We start from the raw sequence: 9,937 nt of genomic DNA on the forward strand, positions 1-9,937 counted from the left end.
TGCACTGCCTGCTGTCGTGGGGTCCGCCATTTTTAACGCACACCCAGTCCATTGTGCATAGTCTGGCGACGTGGTTGAAGCCTTGACAGCGGAAACACTAAAATTTCCTCAGAGACTTCCAGAGCGAAGAGTCTGTTGATCTGGAAGATTTTTCAGCTGTCTGGGTATTCGGGAAGGGCGACCACCCTTAGGCCAGACTTCTGATTGGTGCCAGGCATCCTGTGAAAGTCTACTACGTGAACGGTGTAGCCCAGACGCTGCAATTCTTCTTTGACTTCCGCATTTTTGAGTGAAGCGACGACTCCTCATAGTACCACCTTCAGTGTGGGTGACTGAACAGCTGGGAAGGCATACATGGGTATACCCCTGGCGCCGACAAGCTCCATCACGCGGACGTAATCTTCAGTAGAGGAGACAGTTAGTTTCAATTTGTCCTCTCCAGCCTGTTTGGCAGAAAACGACTGCTTCATGTTTTCCTTTAGCCAGTCGTAAAGTTGCTTTAGGTGTCGGGGAACTGCATCACGATAGATGAAATTTTCTGTACCGGTCGTGGAGGTTGCTGCGGCTGTGACGTCATGCTGCCGTCCGCTGCTGTAGTCGCGTCCGCGATGACGTCGTATCTGTTGCTGGTTTCGAGCCCTTGCGGCGGCGTAGGCAATTCCTGCTGCTTAGCTTGCCGCTTCCTCGGCGGGTTGCGGAGACCGTCGTCCATCAAAGGTTGCTGCTGTGAGGGGCGGCTATAGTCGCCTCTTTTGCGGCTCGTGCAACTGCCGCCATTTGCATTGTCGTGTTTCATGACTTTTCGTGAGTCGGCCGCTGTGTCATGCTGCCGTCCCTGTTCGACGTGTTGTGAGTGATGGAAACATCTTCAATCTCCATACTCTCTTCAGCTATTTGAGATGCTGCCAGTTCTTCTTGCTGTTGAGATGCAGTCTACGCGGGTACAAACAATTCCGGAAACGGTTGCCATGCTCTTGACCTTGTCAAAAAAGTGGTTCAAATGGCTCTGAGCACTATGGGACTTAACATCTATGGTCATCAGTCCCCTAGAACATAGAACTACTTAATCCTAGCTAACCTAAGGACATCACACAACACCCAGTCATCACGAGGCAGAGAAAATCCCTGACCCCGCCGGGAATCGAACCTGGGAACCCGGGCGCGGGAAGCGAGAATGCTACCGCACGATGACCTTGTCGATTGCTGTGTCGTCATATGCTCGTTGTCCCGCCTCCTTTGCCTGTTCGTCATCATTGGGGGGTCGAATGGGGCCGCCGACGAAGCGAGCTTCGCCGGACGGCGATCCGCCACACCCTTCGCCGAGTTACCGCCCGTAATCATCGCAGCGCAAGCGTCACGCGTCTGCTCGGAACGGAATACTAACTCGAACTGACATTGTACTCAATGGCCCTTGAATATCCAATGGTACGTGGGACCTCACCTCAATCCTGCGAGGGTAGAACAGGCCAGTATTTCATAACTTCTAATTGGAAACCCCATTCGCAATGTTGTATTACTCCAACATATCGGACAGGAAACTACTCAAGGCGCCTGTTCGTCATCATTGGGGGGTCGAATGTGGCCGCCGACGAAGCGAGCTTCGCCGGACGGCGATCCGCCACACCCTTCGCCGAGTTACCGCCCATAATCATCGCAGCGCAAGCGTCACGCGTCTGCTCACAACGGAATACTAACTCGAACTGACATTGTACTCAATGGCCCTTGAATATCCAATGGTATGTGGGACCTCACCTCAATCCTGCGAGGGTAGAACAGGCCAGTATTTCATAACTTCTAATTGGAAACCCCATTCGCAATGTTGTATTACTCCAACATATCGGACAGGAAACTACTCAAGGCGCCTGTTCGTCATCATTGGGGGGTCGAATGGGGCCGCCGACGAAGCGAGCTTCGCCGGACGGCGATCCGCCACACCCTTCGCCGAGTTACCGCCCGTAATCATCGCAGCGCAAGCGTCACGCGTCTGCTCACAACGGAATACTAACTCGAACTGACATTGTACTCAATGGCCCTTGAATATCCAATGGTATGTGGGACCTCACCTCAATCCTGCGAGGGTAGAACAGGCCAGTATTTCATAACTTCTAATTGGAAACCCCATTCGCAATGTTGTATTGCTCCAACATATCGGACAGGAAACTACTCAAGGCGCCTGTTCGTCATCATTGGGGGGTCGAATGGGGCCGCCGACGAAGCGAGCTTCGCCGGACGGCGATCCGCCACACCCTTCGCCGAGTTACCGCCCATAATCATCGCAGCGCAAGCGTCACGCGTCTGCTCACAACGGAATACTAACTCGAACTGACATTGTACTCAATGGCCCTTGAATATCCAATGGTATGTGGGACCTCACCTCAATCCTGCGAGGGTAGAACAGGCCAGTATTTCATAACTTCTAATTGGAAACCCCATTCGCAATGTTGTATTGCTCCAACATATCGGACAGGAAACTACTCAAGGCGCCACCGTGGCCATATAGCGAACTACGAGGTATCATCACTGGCTGTACATTGCGACTGGAGTGCACTTATCATTCAGACATAGAACAGATAGCGGCTCCAGCGCACTGTTTATTGCCTGCACACATGTCATTACATTCTTGCACACGCTATAAACATCGCATTTTAAAAATTACTTGGTTGTCGTAAAGTTTCTACGGAAAAAGAAAACTTGTTTCACAATCATAAGAGGTTCGTTCTCATAGTGCAATTTGCCAGTAAACCACGGGTAGCGCATCATTTAGCCGAATATTACTCTTCAACAATCCTACCGAACATCTCACCCTCAGTCTCTTCTTCCCCATCCTTACCGTCACCTGTGCCACCATTTATGTCTGCCGGCCAGGGTGGCCGAGCGGTTATAGGTGCTACAGTCTGGAACCGCGCGACCTCTACGGTCGCAGGTTCGAATCCTGCCTCAGGGATGGCTGTGTCTCATGTCCTTAGGTTAGTTAGGTTTAAGTAGTTCTAAGTTCTAGGGGACTGATGACCTCAGAAGTTAAGTCCTATAGTGCTCAGAGCCATTTGAACCATTTATGTCCGCCCTAGTACCCCCATCCCATAAGATTTCCTGGCCAACGTTGACTGCACCTTCTCCACCTACGTGATTGCCGCTGACCTCAATATCCACAGCCGTGCTCCTGCCGAACTCCAGTTGTGGCTTCAGTTTATCACCACCCTCCAGGGAGGCCTGGTTTCCTCCCCCGCCCCTCCCACCCCCCAGCACTCGACCCGTATCCAACACCACTCTCGACGTGATCCTCGCCTCTCCCAACCTCCTTGGGCGCATCGCCGTGGATGTACTTGACTTCATTGGCAGTGACCATGCTCCCGTCCTCACTATATCAGTCGCCATCTATGACCTGCTCCTCACCCTGACATCCCTCCTAAACTTGTTCACGATTACTCCTGCGCCAACTGGGATGCTACTGGGACTCCATACACACCCAGGTCGAACGCCACGACCTTACCCTCCAATCTCCTGATGACGTCTCCCGCACTGCTGCCTTCCTGCACCAGACCTTGTCTTGTGCTGTCGCCACCCATATCCCTACCAAAGCCATTAACCCTCACCGCCCAGCCCTGCCCCCACAGGCTGTCCTTCTCCTTCTCGAAACCCTCCGCCTCTACTGCTCTTTCTCCACACTCGTGAACAGGACACACTCACTTGCCACTGGCAATTACAACGACACGTCCGCAACATGCTTACTGCAAAGAAGCGCCGTGCTTGGCGACAGACATGTACACAACTCAACACCGTGCTCCCAATAAACTCTTCCAAGTATTGGTCTGGTTTCCACCACCTTACAGGGAACCACCCTACCTCCCAGTGCCCTCTCCTCCTTGATGACTGCCCCTTTCCTGACCACCTCAGTAAGGCCAACCACTTTGCCTTCCACCCAGCCGATGTTTTTCCCATCCCAGATGATCCCCAATTTGATTATTCCCTCTTCCCTGATGTCATTTTACCATACAGATACCTCTGTTCCTCCCCTTTCTCCTAGCTTCCAGTACTTGGGCAAAACGCCACCATCTGAACTTAACACTCCCATCACTACACAGGACATCAGCTTACACTCCGCACTAAACGCAACACTGCTCCTGTCCATGATGTGTTACCTACCGCTATCTCAAACACTACCCTCCCTCCTTCCTTGTAGTCCTTGCCACCCTCTACAACGTAATCCTTGCCACCGGCTTCTACCCTGACCTGTGGAAAACCTCCATTATCCTGATGTTCACCAAATCCAACAAGCCTCAATCTGATGCCTCTTCCTATGGCCATATATGTCTCGCCTTGGTGTTCAGCAAGCTCTTGGAATCCATCCTTACTCGGCGCATCCATCACACCTCCACTGCCACCACCTCTTCCCCAACACCCAATGTGGCTTTCGACTTTCCTTCTCTATTGATGACCAACTCCCTTGTCTCACTAATCTCCTCTCCCTCCAGCTTAACTCCTGTTGCTCCACCATTTTTGTGTCGACCTCGAAAAGGCCTATGACCATGTCTGACATCCCGGTCTCCTGACCTATGCTCTTCCTATCAACTATGTCCATCTGATTGCCTCCTTCCTCTCCCACCGTCCCTCCCGTGTTACCATCCATAATGATGATTCCCACACCTTCTACCCCTCCGCAGCCAAGTACACAAGTGACGAAAATTGACAAAAGTAGGGTCTATCAAATACTGGAATCGGTAACTGGAATTGACTTAAACAGGTAGATTCTAGTTACCGATTCCAACAAGTCCACGGTTCGTTATTTAGACCGTTTTAACAACAAGAATGTGCGCTAAAGTGTTACAGGATTCCTACATATGGTATTTCTGAAAAAGAGAAAAATTTGAAACCTGCACCTACAATATTTATTACTTTTTCGTAGTAGTTCTGAGATCAATAAGAAATCTAGAAACCCCACAAAAACATAGTCCACAGATTTACTGCAAATATGTCCAGAATTATGAACCATCTAATAGTTGGAATCATTAACTAGAATTGACCTCCTATATAGGTCAGTTCTAGCTACCGATTCGAGGCATTTGATGATGCATTTATTAGATCGTCTTTTCAGTGCATACAACAGTGCGTACAACAGCAAAAATAATTTACATATGAATCATGGAGCGGATGGAGTCTGTAACTGGAAGTTACCTACATAGGTTAATTCTAGTTATCGATTCCAATATACTTTATTTTTTTGTAGATATTCGTTAGCCACGTACTGGTTTTTCTTTTAAAATTTAGTGTGTTGGTTTCTCCACATTTCATGCTACTGTTTTGTATTTGATGTCATTCACTTCATTTTCAGTTTTTTTGTTACACTTTAGTTTCTCCCCACTCTAAACCCCAACTTTCGTGAGCTTCTCCCGTTAGGTTCAGTAATTAATAGTAAAATTAATGCTCTTTTATAGCTATGATTTCACCATGCGCTTTACTATAATGCAATTTAAAGGTTCTCTGTGCTTTTCCACTCGAACAACTTATGCGAATACTTCTTATCAGACATAAAAATTTGTTTTTAATTCTTGTTCTTAATTATTTTCATTATCTTCAATCCGTTTGGATATAATTCATGACCAAGCAAATAGCTGCGTGAATATGATTGTTTAGGAAAGAAATTAAACAGCGCAGTTTAGGAAAGAAATTTAACAGCACAATTCTAGCACATTGGATCACCAATCACAGCTGTCAATTATAAATTTTCACCAATCACCAGAAATTTTATCTCCACCAAGTTGTATCTCAGTCCTAGGTAATTGCATTGATGAATTAAAGTCACCCAACCCAGTTGACATAATCCGCCTCTCTGAACACCATGTGACCACTGGTATAGGAACTAGGCCTAAGCACAATGAGAAACTCAGACAGGAGAGTACTGCAAATGTTAGAATAAGGAAAGGTTCTCATAAAAGTATAATTAAAAATAATGTAAGTGTATTTCATCAAAATATTGGGAGTTTAAAGAATAAAATAGATGAGCTTCTGGTTTGTTTAGAAGATTTAGAAGCTGAGGATGAAATAGATATACTATGCCTGTCTGAGCATCACATTGTTACTGATATGGATAAGGTAAATGTAAGTGGATATGAGCTCTCTGCGCATGTAATGAGAGAAAGTATGGAGAAAGGAGGAGTTGCCATATATGTCAAAAGTTATCATTGTGCAAAAAGTATAGAAACAAAAAAGTTTTGTGTAGAGAAACATATAGAAGCATGTGCCTGTAAGCTTAAATTAAATTAAGGCACATTTATAATTGTAACTGTATGTAGGTCCCCATCAGGAAATTTTCATCTATTTCTGAAAAATTTGGACTCCTTGTTGTCCTATCTGTCAGACAGGGGGAAGCAAATTATTATTTGTGGGGACTTCAATGTAGATTCTCTGAAAGAGGGTAATAAGATAAATGACCTTGAAGTATTACTCGGTTCTTTCAATTTGACACTCATTGTTGATTTTCCTACTCGGGTGGTAAAGGATAGCAGCTCACTGATAGATAACTTCTTTATAGACCAAGATAAGTTTAACCAGATAAATGCTCAGCCTGTTGAGAATGGTCTTTCTGATCATGGTGCACAGCTAGTTACAATATATGACACAGCTCCATTCAGCAATACTAACAAGTCCTCCAAAGTAGTAGGTTCAGTCAACGATTTAACAATTGCAAATTTCGGCGAAAGCCTACAGCAGTTCGACTGGGATGAGGTGTACCGTGAACCTGATGCCAATTTAAAATATAATTTATTTCATGAAATTTTCGTAAATGCATTTGAAAACTGCTTCCCCAAGAAAATAGTTAAATATGCTCGTAAGAAACCTTGTAACAAACCATGGCTTACTAAGGGTATAAAAATATCTTGTAACCGGAAAAGAGAAATGTATCTGACAGCAAGAAAGAGTAGTGACCCAGAAACTATCAAACATTATAAAAACTACTGTGTTATATTAAGAAAAGTTATTAAAAATCCAGAAGTATGTGTATCATGTCTGAAATCAGCAACTCTCATAATAAAATTAAAACAATTTGGAATATTATTAAAAGACAAACAGGTCAACCAAGAGCACAGGAAGACAGTATTACCATCAAATTGAATGAAAACTTTATGAACAGAATGTCAGAAGTTGAAAATATTTTTAATAATCATTTTCTAAATGTTGTGGATATAGTAGGATCCAGGTGTTCATTAGAAGATGCTAGGCTGTTAATGGAAGACGCCATGCCTATGCAATTTGATACAATTGAAATCTCACCCACTCTCCCTCTGAAATTAGGAAAATAATAAACTTGCTTAAAAGCAAAAACTCACATGGAATTGATGGCATTTCCAGCAAAATACTAAAAGCTTGTTCTCAACAGATAAGTAGGATTCTCAGCCACCTGTGTAATAGCTCTCTGGGACAGGGCATTTTCCCTGATAGACTGAAATATGCTATTGTTATACCTTTGCATAAAAAGGGGGATAGATCTGATGTCAACAATTACCATCCAATCTCCCTTCTAACAGCTTTATCCAAAATTTTTGAGAAAGTAATGTATTCAAGAGAAGCTTCACATATCTGTAAAAATGAAGTACTAACAAAATGTCAGTTTGGTTTCCAGAAAGGTTTTTCAACAGAAAATGCCATATATGCTTTCACCAATCAAATTTTGAATGATCCGAATAACTGAACACCGCCCATTGGGATTTTTGGTGATCTCTCAAAGGCTTTTGATTGTGTAAATCATGAAATTCTTCTAGACAAGCTCAAATATTGTGGCATGCGTGGGACAGTGCACAAATGGTTCAATTTGTACCTAACTCGACGAGTGCAGAAAGTTGAAATAAGCAGTTCTCATAACATGCAAAGATCAGCACATTCTTCAAACTGGGGAACTATCAAGAATGTGGTTCCACAAGGGTCAGTCTTGGGTCCTTTGTTGTTCTTAATATATATTAATGACTTGCCATTCTATATTCATGAAGAGGCAAAGTTAGTTCTCTTTGCTGATGATACAAGTATAGTAATCACACTTGACAAACAAGAATTAACTGACGAAATTGTCAATACTGTCTTTCAGAAAATTACTAAGTGGTTCCTTGTAAACGGACTCTCACTGAATTTTGATAAGACACAGTACATACAGTTTCGTACAGTGAATGGTATGACGCCATTAATAAATATAGACTTTAATCAGAAGCATATAGCTAAGGTAGAATATTCCAAATTTTTAGGTGTGTCCATTGATGAGACATTAAATTGGAAGAAACACATTGATGATCTGCTGAAACGTTTGAGTTCAGCTACTTATGCAATAAGGGTCATTGCAAATTTTGGTGATAAACATCTTAGTAAATTAGCTTACTACACCTATTTTCACTCATTGCTTTCATATGGCATCATATTTTGGGGTAATTCATCACTGAGGAATAAAGTATTTATTGGACAAAAGCGTGTAATCAGAATAATAGCTGGAGTCCACCCAAGATCATCCTGCAGACATTTATTTAAGGATCTGGGGATATTCACAGTAGCTTCTCAGTATATATACTCTCTTATGAAATTTGTTATTAACAACCAAACCCAATTCAAAAGTAATAGCAGTGTGCATAACTACAATACTAGGAGAAAGGATGATCTTCACTATTCAAGATTAAATCTAACGTTGGCACAGAAAGGGGTGAATTACTCTGCCACTAAAGTCTTTGGTCACTTACCAAATAGTATCAAAAGTCTGGCAGATAACCAACAAGTATTTAAGAAGAAATTAAAAGAATTTCTGAATGACAACTCCTTCTACTCCATAGAGGAATTTTTAGATATTAATTAAGAAAAAAAATAAAATAAAAAAGTTGTTATATTAACTTAAGTATGTTGTTGGTTGGTTGGTTGGTTTTGGGGAAGGAGACCAGACAGCGTCTCATCGGATTAGGGAAGGATGGGGAAGGAAGTCGGCCGTGCCCTTTCAGAGGAACCATCCCGGCATTTGCCTGGAGTGATTTAGGGAAATCACGGAAAACATAAATCAGGATGGCCGGGCGCGGGATTGAACCGTCGTCCTCCCGTATGCGAGTCCAGTGTCGAACCACTGCGCCACCTCGCTCGGTAAAGTATGTTGGTAAATTAACTTAATTATGTCATGTACTGGAAAATTTGACTCGTTCCACATCATTACGAAATATCGTATTCATGATCCATGGAACTAGTATTAATCTAATCTAATCTAATTTTATCGTGTGCTACATTCGTTTGTTTACGAGTATGATCCGTTGCTTTCTTAGATTGCCTTTACGTAACGTCTTTGCCTTAGGTATGACGTCATAGCTCATAGTCGAAGAGTGGTATCGGACATTAGAATTTATCCGACGAGTCACTACGGAACATATGTGTGTACGTAAAAAATAGTTGGAATTTCGTTTTTGTGGGGATCCACGGCCTCCAAATGCTTAATGAAATAAAACATGGTCCGTAGTAGGCTGTAATGTAGACAATCTTTATTTAAATCCTGCGATTAGCTAATTTTCACGACCTATCGTTTTCAAGAACATATGTAATATTATGAGTTACAAGTCGCAATTGCCAAATTATTTTTACATCATGTAAAAAGTAGACATTATACACACAACGTAAGGATGAAATGTAACGTCTGTTTATTATTTGTAGTGAAAAAAATCGGCAATTACGACATGTAATACGTAATATTACGTATGTTCTTGAAAATTGGCTAATCACACGACTTAAATAAAGATCGTCTATATTAGAACCTGCTACGAACCATGTTTCTTTTATTAATTGTAAGGAAGTTAGTTTCGTTTGTCTTTTAGTTTTCTAGTATCTCACTTTCCGCATTTTGCTTCCTTTTTAAACATAGCGTGTGATGACTGAGCTTCCATAAGGTACTGTACATAGGTTGCGCAATAAATGCTAATCATTTTCATAT

This window comes from Schistocerca serialis, chromosome 1 (genome assembly GCF_023864345.2).
Source record: "Schistocerca serialis cubense isolate TAMUIC-IGC-003099 chromosome 1, iqSchSeri2.2, whole genome shotgun sequence".
In the NCBI taxonomy this organism is placed as follows: domain Eukaryota; kingdom Metazoa; phylum Arthropoda; class Insecta; order Orthoptera; family Acrididae; genus Schistocerca; species Schistocerca serialis.